Source organism: Pongo abelii, chromosome 7, assembly GCF_028885655.2.
Source record: "Pongo abelii isolate AG06213 chromosome 7, NHGRI_mPonAbe1-v2.0_pri, whole genome shotgun sequence".
Classification (NCBI taxonomy): Eukaryota; Metazoa; Chordata; class Mammalia; order Primates; family Hominidae; genus Pongo; species Pongo abelii.
In genome coordinates, this window is record NC_071992.2 from 39457110 (window position 1) to 39477285 (window position 20176).

Below are 20176 nucleotides of genomic sequence, written 5' to 3' on the forward strand. Positions count from 1 at the left end.
CTGATGGCTGCCCAGAGACCCAAGGTGCTGAAATAGCAGCGAGTCAACCCAGGAATCCTTCAACAATGAGCCTCACATGATCCCTAAACTCAGCCCTTCACTCATCCCCTCCCCTTTCCCCTCTTCTCCCTCAATTTCCTACCACTGCCTCCCCACATCCACCGTGAGTTAACCCTCCCTACATCAACAGAAATTCACTCCCTTAAAAACACCCCTGGGCTGGAGAAAATATCATTAACTTAATAGGCTGCTACCATTATATTAAATAATGATGATCATAATCAGAATATAGACTTTGGAAAAAGAAAACTGAGTTGGAATTCTAACTCCACCACTTATTAGGGAAGTAATCATAGATAACTAAACCTTGGTTGCCTCAGTAAATTGGGGTTGAATATAAAACAACTCACACAGTTATGAGAAGATAAGTGGAGGAAGCTGCTGCTATACAAAGGTTAGTTGGAAATGTACGTGAGGATTATTAAACTGCCTGATACTAAGGGTTTCCACTGTTAGGTAAGGTGACCCTTTCAACAAGCCCATGAGGTGTCAAATGAGGAGACAAGAGCCTCCAGGAGACTAAGCCATTTCCCCAAAGTCATTCAACTGGTTCGGGGGACTTGAAGTGAGGTTTTCTGATGCTGAGCCCAGTGTTCTCCCCAACATGTGGGCAGGGCTGGAGGGGCAGGCAAGGTTGAGTGAGAGTGCATGGATCTTTCAGACTCACCACCAGCCCAGTTAGTACCTCCCAGGAGAAGGCAAGAGGGTGTAAGTCCCAGCAGTATCTGAGGCTGGAGGGCAAGGCTGAGTCACAGAAGCATGACAAGATGAGGAACAGCAAAGGGGCTTCCAACAGCTTACTCAGGGGACAATCCAACGCCAGCCCCACCAACAGGCCTTGGACGCCAGCAAGGCTGAGGGCACTGAAAATTCCCACAGCCTTCTGAGCTCTCAAGCAATGACTCCGTCAATCTATGAATACTTGTTGAGCACCTGCTCTGGAAAAGGCACAGGATGGAGCCTCAGAGGAGCCAGAAAAATGAGCCTGCTGAGCTCTCACTGTCTTCCACGTGCTGCCGTGTCTCCTCCTAGGAATGTGTTTTCTCTGCAAGGAATGTGTAATCCCTCTTGTTGGGGAGAGAACATGCAAATGCATAAAAATGTAATTAAACCCACAGTAGGAGGGGCTAAGATCCCAGCAGAGTGCCAGGAATATGAGTTTTAGGTGCCCAGAGACAGGAGGAAGGAGAGAATTCCAAATGGCTGGCAGAGCCGGGGAAGGGCATAGCCCTTCATTCCATGGGGTTTTGAGCACAAAAACAAAAAAAAACTCTCCCTGTCTGCCAGCTATGACAGAGTGGAGTTAAAGCAGGATTTCACATTGGGGGCTGTGCCTCAATTAGGGGCATCATTATCAGAATATTTTATTACATAACAGAAAACATCAGATTGCACCACATGTAGCAAAGGTAAGTCAACACAAAAACACAAGAAAAATGCGTGCATCCACAGATTTACGTGTGTGTGTGTGTGTATGCTGGGCCACAGTGGAAAATACGTTTCTTGCTGTGGATTGTGGTCCAAGTTTGAAATACACTGAACTAGAATGGAGAGGGAAATGACCCTGGAGAAAGGTACTTTATTTAAGAAGGAAAGGAGTGAGCAAAGGTGAGGGCTAAAGAGGAGAGAAAGCATGGCAATGATTCCTGGTCTCTAGCTCTCCTCCTGCTGGAGTCCTGCCCACATCCCTGGCCATAGTGTGTTCCCTCCATGCTGGCCTCCCCTATGCTCTCTGCACTCCCAGTCTGAATCCTTCCCTTCCTGCAAACTGGCAGTGATTATCCCATGGCCTTGGCTCCTCGGGCCTCCCACATCTCCTAGCACCCCACACCAGGCATCTCATGCTTTAAGTGTTTCATGTGCAAGGCCAGAGAACCCTGGGCCTGGAGTAGCTGTGTGACTTTGGGAAAATCACTGAGCCTCTCTGAGCCTCTTAATCTGGCAGTGATGAATGATAACTGAATGCATCTTGTCTCTTTTATAATACTATAAACGTCTCTCGAGGGAGAACCGTATCTTCCACTAATTTTGTAAACCACTGCCCATTCGTGTTGTGAGTAGTGCTAGACACATGTAGATACTTGATATTATTACTTAACTTGGAAACTGTGTTAAGTAAAAGGAAAAAGAAATTAATTAACAAACACCAACACCATCACCTTCTATACTGGCATGATAGCAACAGCTGACACACACACAGCACAGAAGAGGCAGTTTATAAGCATGCAAGTTATATAGTTACACTATACTCCCAACACACACTTAGAAATAAACCATGGTCTAGTTGTCACCATCTTGAAATTCTTAATAATTTCTGAGCAAGAGACTCATATTTTCACTTTGCACTAAGCTTTGCAAATGCTGCAGTCTGTCTTAACCATATCTACAAAGACACACTAACAAATACATTTTGGGAATGCATTGACTCCTTTAAAATTCTCCCTTCCAGGAGTTAGAACAGGTGGTGTTGACCTGTAAAGCGTGCATATAAAATTTCTCATCTGGCCAAGGGCAAGATTCCCATGTCAAGCAGCTGATCTCCCCTACAAGGGAGCTGCCAGACACTGGTTTGCAATGACAGGGCTTTGGTCCAACCGTGAAATTCATTTGTGTGCAGTGAGTACTGAGCCCTGTCTAGTGGTTCTCACAGTGCCTCCTAGACCCACAGGAAAGCCAGCCTTTGAGATAAAAGCTTAACCATCCTGCCCACTAAAAAGAATCTAGGCGGAAAGACGAAGGTCGTCCAAATCACCCCTGTTTCTCCCTACAAATAGTCAAAGCAACACTAGATGAGCAAAAGCTAAAACACAAAGCTTGGGAGTGTTAAAAAAAAAAAAAAGGCTAAGCCTTGGTCCAGTCCTTTGCCCTCCAGAAAAGCCATGCTCAGATGGCTAAATAATACTGTTTGGCAAAGATAAGGACTCTAAGAGCTCAAATAAAAGGCAAATCGCTGCAGGAAAGGCTTGGACAGGAGGTGGAACTTCAGCTGTGCATGGAGGCAGCAGCATCAGCAATGGCTCCAAGGTGACCCCTGAACCTTGTCTGCAGGGAACACCCAGGAGAGTGGCTGCTGGAGCAGATGGAGCAAACAGAGGTGCTATGTGGGGAGTAGCAAGAAATATAAGGATTCCTCTGGGGGTGCTTCTCATGATGGCCAAGGTGGCTGGACTTGATCTTATGGGTAATGAGAAAACAGAGAGACCCCAAGCCTGGTTCCATCTAGGGATAGAAAGCCCAAAGAAACCTACTGCAAGGCTGAACTCCCAGCAGAAAGGCCACCTGCTCCAGGAAGCAGCTCCTGCTCACCGTGTGCAGGGAGCCTGGTCCAGATTCACCACCTGAAGCCACACCAAGGGCCACACACATCCCACAGAAGGAGGGAGGCTGGGGACAGAAAGGCAAGGTCTGCCTGTGAGAGATCCTTGCTCCACCCACTCTGGGCCTCTGCCCCTTCTGCCTGGCTTTCCAGATTCCAGCTGTCCTGCCTGGGAGGCTCCTCCAGCTGTGGCCAAATTAGTCACATCTGCCCTGGCCCCTCATTGGTTTCTCACCACATGTGTATGGTACATTGCAATTTGCAAAGTGCTTGTCACAAAGATTGTCTCATTTAATCCTCAAGAGCCCTGGGAGGCTGGCTGGAGAAATGAGAATCAGGAATCCAGGACTGCAGGCATCTGATTCTAAACCCATGAGCCTTTCTCAAGTATAGTGATTTCCCCTTTATTTGGGCTTGTAGAGCACTTATCTCCACCACAGTGTTATTTAGCTATCTAGGCATGGCTTTCGTGGAGGGCAAAAGACTAGACCAAGACTCAGCCTTTTTTTTTTAAACACAAAAATCACAAAGAGAATCCTGGTTACTTACCTTCTGTGTGCCTATGTCCTTATCTGTAAAGACCTGGGTCACTGTGATTAGAGTACTATGCATACTCTATCAGATTATTTCTTCATGTGGATCCCCACTACCTGTGATCTTGACAGTGATATGAGTCTTTGTCTACCCAGCACCTACCACATGACCCAGCATGGTTGGCCTACACATAGGCTGAGTGATGGGCTTACACCTGACATCCTTGCTCAACGGTGCAGATGGCCTCAACTGCTGTCAGATGAATTTAAAAAGCAGAAAGGGAGGGAGGGAGGGAGGAAGGAAGGAAGGAAGGATGGAAGGAAGGGAAGGCAGGAAGGGAAAGAAGGAAAAGAGGGAAAGAAGGAAGTGAGGGAAGGTAGGAGGGAGGAAGGAAGGAAGGATGGGAGAAAATGTAAGAGAGAGGCAAAAAGAGAGAAAGGAAGAGAGGGAGAGATGGAGGGAGGGAGAGAGGGAGGAGGGAAGCAAGGAAGGAAGAAAGAAAAGAGGAAGGGAAGGCATGAGGGAGGAAGAAAAGAAGGAAGGGAAGGAAGGAAGAAATGAACAAAGGAAGGAATGAATGAAGGAAGGAAAGAAAAGAAGAAGAGAAGAAGGGAGAGATGGAAGGAGGAAGGAAGGAAGGAAGGAAGGAAAAGTGGAAGACAGAGAGAGAGGGAGAGAGGGAGCAGACTCCATTTTCTCCTTCGTTCCCTCTTTGCCCCATCCCAGGAGAACACAGTCCTTCTGACTTTCATGTACACTATGATGGTTATAAAACAGTTTTACATGCTTCAAGGGACTGTGGTGCAGAGGACACAGGAACGGGTGGTGCGATCAAGTACTGTCTTAGCAAAGTGCTGTGTGCAAATGAAACACTCAAACAGCATCATTAGCATATGACAGCGCCATTTCTGGGCCATGGTCCACAAAACCTTAACAACAAGAACTGCAAGGGTGAGGACTGTGTGCAGAGAGGGTGACTCCCCAGAGGGAGGGCCAAGGGACCTCTTCTGACTTACAGAGCTCTGAAGCCCTAAGACCCCCTCCACACACACACACACACACACACACACACACGACACTAACATTCTCCCTTCCCACCACCCCCAGGTCCCCCAACTGCAAAACTGAAAAGTAGTGACAAATTTCCTGCATAGGTTTCTTTTAATTAAGCTCACACACAAAAAGAACCGCTCTGGGTTTTGTCTGTTGTACTTTTGTTCCCTGGTCTGTTTGTACTTATTCAGAAATTACATAATTTTTTAAAAAATATATTAAGTAAATATGCACATCAGCCTGTCAAGTTACCTGGGCTCACCTTCACTTGGGAACCACACTGACAGCCCCTTTATTTCTCTTACTTGTTTTTAAGCACAAAATATGTCACACCTGGAAGTAATTAGCATAATTTTTACTAATTTATAGCTAATTACACAATTACTTTTCTATGAAAGGTTCTGGAAAGACACTTGAAGTAAGTTTCACGAAATCTAGTGGCAAGAAATTGCTTGAAAACATTTTGTTAGCTTCAAACATTTAGGAGGAGGGAGGGGGAACACCCAATAAAGTAATTCTTTCCTATTTCAGAGTGTTCAAATATGACAGGGATATAATTTCTCCAGTAATTTACAAAACAGAATGTCTAGATGTCTCTGCTAAGTCAACCTAATCAGAGACTGCTCTAGGGAAAGGCTCCAAAAAGAAGCATTGTCAAGAGCACCCAACACAGAACCTAAAAGGCACTATTTTTTTATTTTTTTTACTGCAATTGGTTTCCCAGCAGAAATAAAATTTGGCGATGACTCTCCCTCCAGGAGTAAACCAACCTCTTGACAGAACGTGACCCCTGGCAGGTGTCTTGCTCAGCTCCTGAGAACAGGTGAGCAGGTAAGCTCAGAAGATCTGTCATGGATTCAAACTTTTGGAGCCAATAGACTCTCAAAGTGAAGTTCCAGGATGTCAAGCCTGAGTGAATACTTTTTAGAGAGTGCAAACAGAAACAAAAAATATTCTCCAATTCAACTCATTCAACTCATATTTTTTTATTTCAATTGAAAATAATGTTTATTTTTTCAGATTATTATAGAAATACGTTTTCACTGTAGAAAATTTGGAAAACTGACTATTGGAAAGAAAGAGGAAAATTGGTACAAATCATATTACCAAAAGACTAATGTTGAAGTCCTGTCATATTTTAATCCAGTCCTTTTGTCTATGTGTGTAGATATTCCATATTTTGTTTAATCAACTCCTTACATTTGTATATTCAACTCATTTACTTTTTAAACTTTAATAAATAACAATATGATGAATATTTCTTATACATAAGTATGTGTGCTCAGCTGTGCTAGTTACCCTTTAAAATTAATATTATTTCTGTAATTTTTTGTTTTACTTATTCATTCTGTTTGTATCATCTATCAATTTCATAGCATTTCTGTATAAAATTATAAATTATTTAGATATTATCTAGATATGTTATTATTTAACAAACATCATATCTGAGATATAGTATATCTTTCCATGACTTGGAAATTAATTTAGATTTGTAAGGCATTTTCATTTGCTGAGTGAGCTAACAGTTATTAAAGGCTTAACATGTGCCAGGCACTGCGCTCCATGCATTAAACGTGATTAGTTAATTTATCATCGGTATTAAAGAGTGGTTAAGAGCGTAGACCTGGAGGTGGACAGCATGCGTTCCAGTCATAGCTCTGCTACTCATTGGTTTTGGGACCTTGTGAAAATTACTTTATTGTTCTGTAGCTCAAGGATCCATCCTGGCTAACATGATGAAACCCCGTCTCTACTAAAAATACAAAAAATTAGCCGGGCGTGGTGGCGGGCGCCTGTAGTCCCAGCTACTCAGGAGGCTGAGGCGGGAGAATGGCATGAACCCGGAAGGCGGAGCTTGCAGTGAGCCGAGATCGCGCCACTGCACTCCAGCCTGGGCGACAGAGCCAGACTCCGTCCCCAAAAAAAAAAAAAAAAAAAAAAAAGGATCCCCTCTGTAAATCCATATAGAGTGCTTGAAAAGACTAGCTTAAAAAATTCACAAACCTCCCATAAACATACAAGATCAGCACTCTCATTTCCATTTTATACATAAGAAAAACAAACCTTAAAGATAAGTTGCTAAAGGTTCCATGAGAATAAATAGGAGTAGGCTTTCACCTCAGTGTGATTATAGAGCCCACCTGCTGAACCTCTGCGCTATCCCATCTCTCCATGTCTATGGGAGATCATTAAACTAGGTTCTTTTCTACCTGTTTTTTTTTTCTTTTCTTTCTTTCTTTTTTTTTTTTTTTTTCAGCATCATTTAGCTAGTTAGTGACAGAGCCAGGACCCAAACCCACTTCTTATTATTGAGTATTTTTACTAATGCACTGTAATATTGCCTTCTATCATCCCAACAGACCTTCTGTTATGGCTTGTATTGGATTTTTCCTGTTCTTGTTGCTGAAGCTGTCTTTCATTAGTTATCTTGCTTTTCCTCACTCATCTCTTTAGATTCATCATTGCCTGAACACTTATTTCATTATTTTCTGCTCTCATTCACAAAAAAATATAAGGTGGCTTATAGAAATATCTACAGGACAAGATAAAATAAAATGAAACAAATCAGAGCAAACAAAAAGATAGAAATCTAGTTAAATAATCAGGATAATTCAACAATTATTGGCACTGAAACCAGAGACATATTTCTCCTATGGCCTTTTGTGGCCAAAGGTAGTAAGTGTCCTTAGAGAACAAGTTCAGGGGATCTTATGTTAGCTGGTCACTTCAGAAAAAGCAGATCTACAGTTATGCTGATAACATGCATCTAGGTATGAAGGTCTTTGAAGCAGCACTGCCCCCTTTAGAGACACTTCCTTGATAATATGCAAGACAGTCATATACAACTAAGTTTTCCTGCTCAGTATGCCAGTGGAGCCTTCTATAGGAAGGCCTGATAAGTAGACCGTGTCCTTCAGGCCACATTGCATATAAATTGCTTTTCTCGATGTAACACAGTCACTTCCAACTGGCAGTGATTAGGTGCAGGTCCAGCACTTCATCGGGTGCTTTCTGGCTCACCATAGTAAGGACTCTTCTGCATGCCATGCTGAAGGATGCCCATTTTTCTAGTTTTTTGGCAGGAAGATGGGGTGGCAGTGGCATTGTGATGCTTCCTCTGAGCACATGTTCTTGCCTACCTTGTAGAAAAAATGCCCGGAAGAAGCTGAGCTGCACGCAGCTCCCGCCTAAGCAGTCAGGGCCATAGACAGGAGCTGTTTTCTCCCCAGGACGGGGCTCCAAGTCATCCCCAAGCCGCCGCAGTGCCCCCTCAAGTGGGTCCTGAAGGAACCAGAGCTGCTGTCTTTCTCATTATGGATGCCATCTCAACTCACATTTTTTAAGCCCCTACTCAGTGCCTGGTACTTAATGAGAATATTTACAAAGGAAACCATTGCTGCTTTCCCTCGTGTGCTAGTCAATTTTGCATTGCTATAAATACCTCAGACTGGGTAATTTATAAAGAAAAGAGGTTTATTTAGCTCATGGTTCTGCAGACTGTATAAGAAGCATAGTGCAGGCCAGGCGTGGTGGCTCACACCTGTAATCCCAGCACTTTGGGAGGCTAAGGTGGGTGGATCCTTTGAGGTCAGGAGTCTGAGACCAGCCTGGCCAACATCTCTCCTAAAAATTAAAACATTAGCCAGGCATGGTAGCAGATGCCTATAATCCCAGCTAATTGGGAGGCTGAGGCATGAGAATCGCTTGAACCTGGGAGGTAGCAGTTGCAGTGAGCCAAGATTGTGCCATTGCACTCCAGCCTGGATGACAGAGTGAGACTCCATCTCGAAAAAAAAAAAGAAGAAGAAGAAGCATGGTGCCAGCACCTGCTCCTGGTGAGGGCCTCAGGGAGCTTCCAATAATGGAGGAAGGGAAAGGGACAGCCACAGTGTCACATGGGGAGAGACAGAGCGTATTAGTCCATTTTTATACTGTTATAAAGATATTACCCGAGACTGGGTAATTTATAAAGGAAAGAGATTTAATTGGCTCACAGTTCTGCGTGGCTGCAGAGGCCTCAGGGAACTTACAATCCTGGTAGAAGGGGAAGCAGGCATATCTTACATGGTGGCAGGTGAGAGAGAGCATGTAAAGCAAGAACAGTCCCTTATAAAACCATCGAGTCAAATGAGAACTCACTCACTACCACGAGAACAGCATGGGGAAAACCGTCCTGATGGTCTGATCACCTCCCAGTTGTAATTGGGGATTACAATTCAAGATGAGATTTGGGTAGGGACACAGAGCCAAACCGTATCAGGGAGCAAGAAAGACGCCAGGCTCTTTTAAACAACCAGCTCCTTTGTGAATTCGTTACCAAGGGAAGGGCACCAAGCCATTCACAAAATATCTGCCTCCATGACCCAAACACCTCCCACTAGGGCCCACCTCCAACACTGGGGCTTACGTTTCAGCATGAGATTTGGAGAGACAAATATCCAAACCATATCACCTAGTCATGCTGAGAAGGCAAAAAGGATGCCAAACAACCAGTGAGTCTTTATTGAACCCTGATTTAGAAAGAGGGGAACGCAGGGCAAAAGGGCCAGACACAGCCCCTGCCTTGAAGAAACTGACAAACTGGAGAACCAAGCCACACCCAGGAAGCACGTGGTCTAGCACAGCCTCAGTCCTCATCCAAGCGGTGTCCACAGGCAGCCTGGGCTCCATCTGCTGATGACATGGAAAGAGGGCACTTGGGAAGAAATAGCCCAGGAAGAGGTGATGGAGCCCCAGCTCCGTATGATGGGCTGGGGGTGGGAACATTCAGTCAGGACCACACAAGGACGCTGGGGAGGCAGGAAAGGTGACGATGGGTAAAGCATCCCAAATTCCCTGGCAGGAAAAGGATGTTAGGGAGCCAGTAGCACCCTGAAAGCCATTAGACCCCCGGAAAAGCCCCCTAGAATCCTGAGTTCTAGCCCATATCTGTCCCAAGGCTGGATATTTGGTAATAATCATAGAAGAAAAGGAATCCACGCCATGAGACCTGTAGGAGAAGTTGTCTGAGGTCCGCAGCATTGGTGGAGAGGGGAGAAAGCACGTGGTACTTGCCTGCGTTCACAACAGGGGTGGTAGCACGCCAACAGGGCGAAAGCTGGTTCTTGGGGGATTTTTAGAAACCTTAGCTATTGCAATGATTTGTGAGCCTTGAAAGGACTATGGAACATAGCAGATACATGGGATAGATGTGTTAGTAAGATTTCATGTGGGGTGCGATCAGGGAATTGTCTAAATAGTCATCTGCAGAGCCAGCCACAGTGGCTCCCGCCTATAATCCCAGTGCTTTGGGAGGGCAAGGCAGAAGGATCGCTTGAAGTCAGGAGTTTGAGACAAGCCTGGGCAACACGGTGAGACCTCATCTCTACAATTTAAAAAAAAAATTAAGTGGTGCACGCATGTGGTCTCAGCTACTTGTGGGGGTAAGGCAGGAGGATTGCTTGAGCCCAGGAGTTAAAGGCTGCACTGAGCTATGATTGCAACACTGCACTGCAGCCTGGGCAACAGAGTGAGACCCTGTCTCTAAGAAGAAAAAAAAAATTCAACTATAGCAGTTGGAAGGAGGACAGCCAACAATGAAAAGACAAACACAGGTTTCTAGGAAACTTCTCCACCGAGAAGGCGGAGATTCACCTGCCAAGTAATCCTGCTGTCATCTCCCCATCTTCTTAAGGTTCACATTCCTTCCTCTCAGTACCTACCCTTGCCTATCCTGTTGCAGGTGTCCTTGTAGTAAAATGTATCAGTTTGCAAGTCGGCCTTGCCTCCTGGACTGTGAGTTGCCTGAGGACCGAGGCCGCAGGATACTCCTTTGCTCTCCTGCCTCCTGGCACCCATCACACGGAGCAGGCCCCCAGTAAACGTGAGCAAAACGGAGCTGAATTGTTCTGCAACTGCGTGTCTTGCTTTGAAGACCCCTGTGTAAGTCGGTGGCAGTGAGGTATTTGGAAGATTTCCAGTTCCTGCCAGGCCCACCTCAAGGCTACTGAGACATTTTGGCAAAGGCACGTCCTCTGCCGCCCACAGGAGAGTAATGTTAATAGCTTGCACTTGGCATATTTCTTTTCACTTTTTCAAATTACTTTCACAGCTGCCGTCATTTGACCCTTGCAAAAACCCTATGAAGCAAGTAGAGGAAGTCATTAACGGCCACTCTTTTTGCAGGTTTCCTCATTCCGTCAACAGGTAGCCTTGAGCGAGCACCTGTGGCCTCGGCATTGAGCTGTTCCAACACTGGAACACAGAGGGGAACAGGATGTGAAAGGCCCTTCCCTCACCTTGAGTACAATCTCTGGAGACAAAACACACAAACAGCAAGATAGTTATGATCCTAATAAATGTTAAGGGCGGGGAAAGGCAGGGTAGTCATGGCTCACGCCTGTAATCCTAACACTTTGGGAGGCTGAGTGCTATTTCCTAGCACTCCTTGAGCCTGGGAGTTTGAGGCTACAATAAGCTATGATTGCACCACTAAACTCCAGCCTGGATGACAGAGACCACGTCTCAAAAAGAAAAGAAAAAAAGTGCAGAATAATGAGAGAGCAGTATCATAGACTCTGTGGTCCAGAAACCTCTCCAAAGGCATGAAGTGGATGTGCAGAATGCACATACATGGGTCATGTGAAGAGCTATAGATAGCAACCAGGGTACCCAAGGCCAGGCTCACACCTCCAGTCCCAGCACTTTGGGAGCAGAGGCAGGAGGATCTCTTGAGGTCAGGAGTTCAAGACCAGCCTGGGCAAAAAAATGAGACCCCCATCTCTACAAAATTTAAAAAAAAAAAAAAATCAGCCAGGCCTATTGCTGCATGTCTGTAGTCCTAGCTTTGCAAGAGGCTGAGGCGGGAGGATCACTTGAGCCCAGAAGTTTGAGGCCACAGTGAGTGGGTTATGATCATGCCGCTGCACTGCAGCCTGAGCGACATAGCGAGACCCTGTTTCTAAAATAAATAAAAGAGAAACCAAGAACCAAGGGGGCTAAATGACTCACCTGGTATCCCACTCCAAGCCTCTCATTTTCTAAGTAGAGACCTGGATTACAAGGGAGGGTATGTGAAATGTACACACATGCACACACATACACACAGAGACATACACAGACACACATGCACACAGACACACACAGATACACACACGCACACACACACACACAGACATACACAGACACACATGCACACAGACACAGAGATACACACAGATACACACACAGACACACACGCACACAGAGACAGACACACAAACACACACAGAGACACACACAGAGACACACACAGACACACACGCATAGAGACACACACACAGAGACACAGAGACACACACAGAGACATACACACACCCCCCACATCTGTCAACTCTAAGGGAAGCACCAGACAGAGAGGCAGGCAGAACTCATCATAGCCAAGGCGCCTTAAGGACAACTGGAGAAGGCTGAGCCAACCCCGGTACCTGCTCTCCTGCAGCCCTGCCAGGTGCCTGGGACAGAGCCAGGAAACCGCCTCTCTGAGGAGCACCAGGCCTCTTCCCAGGCTGACGTGACCAACTCGTCTATCCCTGTGAGCAATGTTTATTATTCAACAGGGCATGATGAGATGGTTCTGAGATTTCAGAGTCAGCTGGCGGTTTCATTACAAGCAATCAGGGAAGCTTTGGACAATTAGTGGGAAGGTTTTGACAGAGAGAACGTGCACTAGCCTGGTAGCTCTCACCAGCGCCCAAGTCAAAGCATTTTTCTTTCCTTTTTTTTTTTCCTGTCACAGAAATCTGCATATTCATTCTTCTAAACATCCACATCGCTGGTGACTTGGTGGTCAGCCATTCTCTCCTTCCACTCAACAGATGGTTAATTGATGCTCTAAGTCTCTCTGCGTTAGACATTCTCCTTGATCCTCTACTGGAACACTTCTCCCAACAGCCCACTTGCTGCCCCCCATGCCACACAGGCCATCAGTGCATAGCCAGCCGTCACCCACACTGTGAACTTGACAGTGGCTATGAAAGAAATTTGAGAGGTGGTCCTGGGGAGTCTCTGCGTCTCCTAGCCCATACAGTGAGTAAGGGGCTGAATTTTTGGTTTATGGCAGACCTACTACATGCGTTAGAGCATTATGGGGACTAAACACATTCTATATTCTCCACTACAGACCTATAAGCAAACTATGATATTATAAATCCTCATTTTACAAGTAAAGACATGGAGACTGACAGTGTCTGCATCTAGGAAGTTCCTGCAACCACAAAGTTGCAGAGCTGAGATTCCAAACCCTCATCCATCTGACACGATATCTGGCATCTCCGTGTAACAGGGTGGTGCCTCTGCTCTTCTCAACCTCCAGGCCTCAGGATGGCAGCTGTGGAAATAAATGCTTCCAGAAGGAATGAATCTTGGCCGCTTGAGCAAATGCACAAGGGCAAGGTGAAGGTCTCCTAGAGGTGCAGCAGGGGTCTGGGACCTGGAGGCAGGCAGGAGTGTCTCATCTTGCACAGGAAAGGCTATTTATGTCCAGGGCTTCTGTGCTGGACAGCTGGTGACCATGGCTGAGGCTAAAGCTGTACGCAAGCCGCTGCCAGCCATGATTCACTAAGGAAGCACTCCCTTCTTGATTCCAGAGCAGGGACCCTGAGCCCAAGGCATCACAGCTGGTGGAATGACTCACCCCAGAAAACCACCTGGTTTGTGGACCCCTCCTGATTATGCTGAGAAAGGCCCTATTCACTCCGGGAAGGAGACTCGGTGCCCTCCACGACCTTTGCTTCACCAGGATGTGTTTTCCCATAGGTAAGAAAGTTGGTTTCGAGAACTGCCTGGTTTTTCCGTATGCTGTTGTATGTACAGAAGAAGGTACAATGGATTTTAAATCATGAAACCAGGCTCCCAGTTCCAACCTTGCACCTAACTGACATCAGCACCTTAGGCAAGTCACTTCTCTCTGGCTCTCATTTCTCCAAGTGGCAAATGGGGGAAGTGGGGCGAAGAGAGTTGCAAGCTTCCAGCTCTGGAATTCTATCACTGCAAGCTGCTCCCGAACGGTGTTTCCCTCCAATACAAACACCGCAGTAGGTTATCAGAGGGCTGGGAGGTGACAGAGAGAGAAACACGGGAGACAAAGAAACAAGGGCACAGCCGGATGGACAGAGACAGATCGAAATAGGGGAGGCTACCTCGCCAGGGAAAGGGAGAACAGCCTGGTGGCGTGGAGAGAAAATTGGAGCCCCTGATGTAAGCAGACTCTTGCCAGAATTGCTGGAAACAAATAGTGACAGATTGCTAACATGTTACAGTGAAAATTACCAACATGATGGGACTTTTGCACCATAACTGGCACCTCTTGTTATCCCATTAACAAAACTGATGAGATCAAATTGCTAATAGGAGAAAACGTTCATGTTGGATTATATCACTCCTGTCCTGCATAAAGAACACGACCAAAGCACAGACCAGAGGCACACAGAAACCTCCCAAAAGCCAATTTATTTTAGGCACAATTAGGGAAAGCTCTGGAGTGCCCCAGCCTCTTCCATGACATCCAGAAACAACCGCACCCACCACCGGCACCATGCAAGGTGTCTGTTCACATTGCTGAGCTAGGCAGGATCGCCTGTCAGTCATTACATAAAATAGGAGCCAGTGACCTTTGCGAAGTACACAAGGTACGCTGGCAGGGACAGTGGCAGGGAGGGAGGGACAAGTGGACTGTGGTGTGTCTGAATTGTAGAGTGTTAGATTCCAGGTCATTCCCATCTGCTCCTAGAACAAACAAACACATCAGAACTCACCACTATTTACATTTTTACCACCCCCATCTGGCCACTTACCACTATAGCCAGGCCAGAGAGAGCCCCGACTCACAATTCCATCAGCCCCAGAGTTCAAGCTGTCATCTAAGCCCGGGGAGGTGTAAGGAACAGGCCACATCTGGTTCTTGGAAGTATATGCCCAGGCATTTAAAGCGGATCTTTCCTCTTTGGGCCATGGGTGGATTTCCTGCTCAAGCAACCTTCATCCAGAGAGGGCAAGATTAGGAATGTATTTGATGCTCACTTCTCTCTCAGAAAAACCCTCCAGTTGCCCAAACCTCTCAATGCTTTACAGCATTTTTTTCCTCCCCCTGGGAAAATCACTGACTACCTCAAGCCCCTGCCACCACCCCCAGAGAATGCAACCGGCTGTGGGCTGTACGCCCCGGTAGTCATTCAGAGATGTAATTGGCCAAAGATTATTCTGAGTAATTGAATGGCAAGGGCTTTTATATACCAAACAGGGACTTGTCTTTGTCAAAAAAAGTCTTTACAAAGTACCCAAGTACTGGGTGTCAGACAGGACAAGTTTTTTAATCATGTTAAAATGATTTATTTAAACGTCAAGCCATGTCACCTCACTTCCTTTCATTTTTCAAACTGTTTGTGTTTTTTCTGGATGATAAATTTATCTTCAGACAGCCTCAATATGACTAATTAACTTTGAAATATAAGAACCAGATGTGTGAGTTGGAGAGTTTTCTGAACTCATGCCAGACGGGCTGATGGGTTTTTTCTTCTCCTCCTCCTTCCCTGCCTTTCACCCGCTCCCCATCCCCCACTCCCCCGACCCGCATTCCCTCTCCCTGCTGGCTGCCCTGAAATTACCAAGCAGAGACACATTCAGGAAACAGAATCACAGGACTCCAGCTAGCCATGAGCACCCACCGTTTCTGCTCTGGTTTTAGCCTTTCAGGGCCCCATTCTCTCCCTTGGAAAGTAACCCCAGAGTGTAGGCAGCGCTGTCTTAAGAGGAGGGACAGGGAACAGGTCCCTTGCCCTTCCTCCACATGAAAGTCAGTCACCCCAAACCACAGCACACAGCAAGTTCTCTTCGAGAAAGTCCTCCCCTGGTACGTGCTCCCCAGATCCGCCAGCTCCCTGCTGCCTTTCGATGAGCTCCACGCACAATGCCCAACTTGTGGGGACAGGAGAGGCAGGACTGAGCCCATGGCTGAGCCGTGCAGCTCCTAGGTGGAGCGCTTTTCAGCAGAGGCCAGTTTGGGGGCTAGAAGCTGCAGATGTGCGCCTGCGTCTGCATCTGCACACATGTGCATACGTGTGTGTGCCTGTGTCTGTGTGTGTCTGTGTGCTTCTGTGTGTGTATACGTGTCTATATGTGCATGTGTGTCTGTATCTGTGTGTTTGTGTGTCTTTGTGCCTGTGTGTGTGCATCTGTGTATCTGTGTATATGTGTGCATGTGTCTGTCTGTGTGTGCATCTGTGTGTATGTGTCTGTGTGTGCACAATCTCTGTGTGTCTGTGCGTGCATACGTGTCTGTGTGTGTTTATGTCTGTGTGTCTGTGTGCATGTGTGTGTCTGTGTGTTTGTGTCTGTGTGTGCATGTGTGCGTGTCTGTGTGTGTATGTCTGTATGTGTCTGTCTATGCGTGTGTGTCTGTGTGTTCATGTTTGTGTGTCTGTGTGTGCATGGGTGTGTGTGTATGTCTGTGTGTCTGTGTATGTGTGTGTCTGTGTGTTCGTGTCTGTGTGTCTGTGTGTGCATGTGTGTGTCTTTGTGTGTGTTTATGTCCGTTTGTGTATATGTGTTTGTTTCAGTTGTGTGTGTTGATGTCTATGTGCATAGGTGTGTGTGTTTGTGTGTCTTTGTATGTGTCTGTGTGTGTCTGTGTGTGTGTGTTTGTGTGTGTGTGTGCGCTTCGTTCTCAGGGACAGGATGGCAGCTGAAAATAATCCAGTGATGGCAAAAATGAGGATTCATTTTTCCAGGACTCACAGAGCAAAGCAAAAGGGACCGAGTGAAAGGCCTGAGCTCAGCACCTCAGTTTCCCCACAGGCTACTACAGCCTGTCCCACCAGATCTGTCTGCCAGAAGTAGGCTGGGATCATGTGAGATCACCAGTCTGGAAGTTCTTGGAGCCCTTTGAAAGGCATGATCTCCATCCTGAGGATTATTAGGATAATTGCTGCCGTGATTAGACCGTCGTGACCATTCTCCTTAGCATGCCTCTTAATGGCTGGGATGCCCCACCTGGGATCATCTCACGCACTTTCAAAGTCAGTAGACTTGCTCCCCACTCCAGGCCTCAAACAGGAGCATAAACAGCAGACTCAACTCCTCTCCTTTTGGGAAGAATGCCAACAGAGCGCCCTCCTCGGCCCAGGGAGAAGAAAATCCCCCGCTTCACGCCTAAGACTCCAGGCTGCTGGCGGAAAATGACTCAGCCACCCACGAACCCCAAGCACTTGTGTTCTTGGGGGACAGGAGAAGGGGTCTGTGTGGAAGTCCCTTCCCTTCACTGCACAGCCCTCAGTGTCTTTCCACCGCCCCTGCCCTCTGCAGTCCCTCCTGCCTCTATGGAGAGCCTGGCTCCCGGCTCTGTGGACGGGGGGAGGAGGGGCCGGCAGGCAAGGCTCTTGGAACAGCAGGAGGTGGGCCAGGTTCCCTGGGGCCTCCTGCCCCACCTGCCTGGTAGCAGCCCTGCTTCCTTCCCACAAAATACTTCCCTTGCTTTCAGCAGGGTGTCACCTAATCCCCGGGAAGGAAGGAGTGCCACCCTTCCAAGAGGTATTTGCATTTGAGCAGGAGTTTCTGGAAACCTAGGAGGAAAAGGGACTGGAATAAAGGAGGAACGGGGCAGGGATGGAGACAGCGAGCTCCTCAATTCTCAAATCAAATCCTGCCTCATCCTGATTCCTGCCTCATCCTGATGCTGAGACCCCACATCGCACAGGCAAACGGATGGACCAGCATGGGTGGCCGTGGGCACTGAGGTCAGCAGTGGCTCCCAATGCCGTCCTGAGAAAGAGGCAGGGAGGACTGAACTACAGGGGAGGGGCCCTGAGCATTCACATCGGGGCACGCCACTGTCGTCCAGTGTCTGCATCCTCCACACTGGACACGAACAGTGTTATGCCCCCAGAACCTCTTGGGGAGTGGGAGAGTGAGGTTGTAGGAATATTGAGCCCCACAGCTTTACTTGGCGTCTTCCAGCATCCCCAGGTAGCCACACAGATAGATGAGCAGACACCACTGCAGTAAGCTAGTGCAAGCTTCCCCAGCCATCACTGTATCTCCAGTTCTGCAGTACGGTCCCCGCCTCCCAAGAGGGCATCTTCTCAGTACTAAATACCCGTGCCACCGGGACACTTGCAGTCTGCCACCTGCAGAAAGCTATATCCGGGGCCCTGGTTGGGGGTCTTTCTCCTGCACTCCCCACCCCAGGGGAGAAATTCAGATAATTTTCTGACCATTAGTAACATTTCCTGCTATGTCAAACTAAGATAATTATGGAGCTTATCAAATCGTAGGCTCCTTAACTCACGGATGGCTGGGGAATGGGGAAGCCTGGAAAATTCAGGAAGCCCACAGGCCGGGAAATCGAGCCACGGGTGTGCTGGGACTGTCTTAGGACTGTGGCCTCCTATGGCCAGCACCTGAGAGCATTTCTCCCTCCCTCCCCACCTCCCGGCTGCTTTTTCTCTCCAAGGGAACAAGGAGTTTGCATCTGTGGGCTGAAAGGTGACCCCTCCTTCTGGCCGAGGGAGCCCAGGAGTACCCATCCACCCCCATAGATCCACCCAGTGTTTTTCGAAACTGAAAGATCTGGATTTGCTCTCCCTGCCTGTACAGCCAAGCAAGCCCCCCTTGCCTTCTGCCACTAAATGAGCATAACAAGGAGAGAAACTAGACGCTGCAATCGACAGAAGCCATCGTTTGGGAGCTGTCAGACTTGATGTCTCGGAGACCCGGGATCCAAAGGCCTGTCCCCCTGTACAGCTTGAGATATTTAATAAAGTAAAGCCTCGAGGATCAAGGGGCTGCAGTCCTTCCCACTCCTTCCCACAGCTCGTGCTGGAGTTCTTTAAAGCCTGCCTTACGTCTGTCTTTCTCTCCAGAAAGCCTTTCATGCCGCCTCGCCAGACTGACATTTTGACAAGTTGCCACGAGTGACATCTGATTTGTACAAATTTCAAGACTAATAAATCTACCTGTCAAAGCGGAAACTTTAAAAGGAGCTAAGCCCAGCGGGTATAGTTTAACAGAACTCAAGTTGATGAAACTGTAGGATGGAGAAATTATATCTGTCACAATCCACCCACATTAGTTCTGCAGAAATGTTGGCAACTGAAACAAACGTCTTTCACGGGCGTTACCGAAAAAAAAAATTAAAAATTAAAAAAAAATTTTAATCAAAAAAGGAGATTGTTAATACCCCGAGTAACAAGTAACAGTTCTATTTTGTAAACTAACAAATTTTATTTATTTAATTTTTAATTTTGTTGCAGATGTTAGACGTGTTTCTCCTCCTACCTCTTAAGCTGTGTTGCTGGAATCTGGACTTTCCATTCAAGCTGGGGCCCATCAATCACTCGGCGGCTCCTGCTTGGAGAAGCAGAGGCGGTGTAGGCTGCAGGGTGAGGCAGGACTCATAGCCCACAGCCCTGCATCCTGGGGGGGGGCCCAGCAGGGCCCCACTCCCCCCGTCCGTCCGCAGGCCCACGGCGCTGAATCATGTCCCCTTCACCCTCTGGCCTTGACCTGGACCCCAAAGTCTGGCTCCCACTCTGCGCAGGGCTGTGGGATTTTTAAGATTGTGGATATTTATGGGGAAGGGCAGCGGGGGATGACTAAGATGAGAGGAACTCATAGGCCTGGCTAACTTGATTTTATTTTTATCTTCCCTTCCCCTCTCTGACAAGTCCACTTTTTTCCTGAATCATCATATCATAAATGTTGGAGAAGCCAGAATTCACAGATCAGAGGAAGCAACTCGGGGGGGGCAGGGCTTCTGGGGGTTCCCCTATACCTATGAAATCAAAGGACAGGAGAGTCCAAGACAAAACCCCTTGTGTTTTGCATCCTTCCCGCACACCACCTCACCCTGCAGTCAGAGACAAGGGTCCGCTGCTCTCGCCTCCTGGAAGTGGCCTCAGTTACCCTTTGGGGTGAGCCGTTTTCTCTTTAATGGCAGCCTCAACAAGCCATAACCTCCAAATAATCACTGTTATTACTACTGCCTTCCTCCTGGGAGTTCAAAATGGGATCTCATTTGCCCTCTCACTCACACGGTTAAGAAGCAAGCAGGCAGGGACAGAAAAGAGCGTTTTTCTCAAGTTCACCTAGAGGCAGTGGCCTTGGGGTCACCCTGCAAGCTGACGATGGACCCCAGCACTTCAGGGTGGAGAGGAGGCCCTCGCTCACAGACCACAGGCTCTTTCCCCCCATGCTCCCCAT

At 47.3% G+C, this 20176-nt stretch overlaps 1 long non-coding RNA gene across 1 annotated transcript in view; it reads right to left on the minus strand.

The window, feature by feature from the left end:
• The window catches only part of LOC103891306 (uncharacterized), a 56966-nt gene extending 37371 nt beyond the window's left edge, over positions 1 to 19595 (minus strand). The window contains exon 1 of the long non-coding RNA XR_008527864.2: positions 19253 to 19595. This is a non-coding gene — a long non-coding RNA (uncharacterized LOC103891306). The remainder of the gene's footprint in view (positions 1 to 19252) is intronic.
• Between the last annotated feature and the right edge of the window lie 581 nt (positions 19596 to 20176).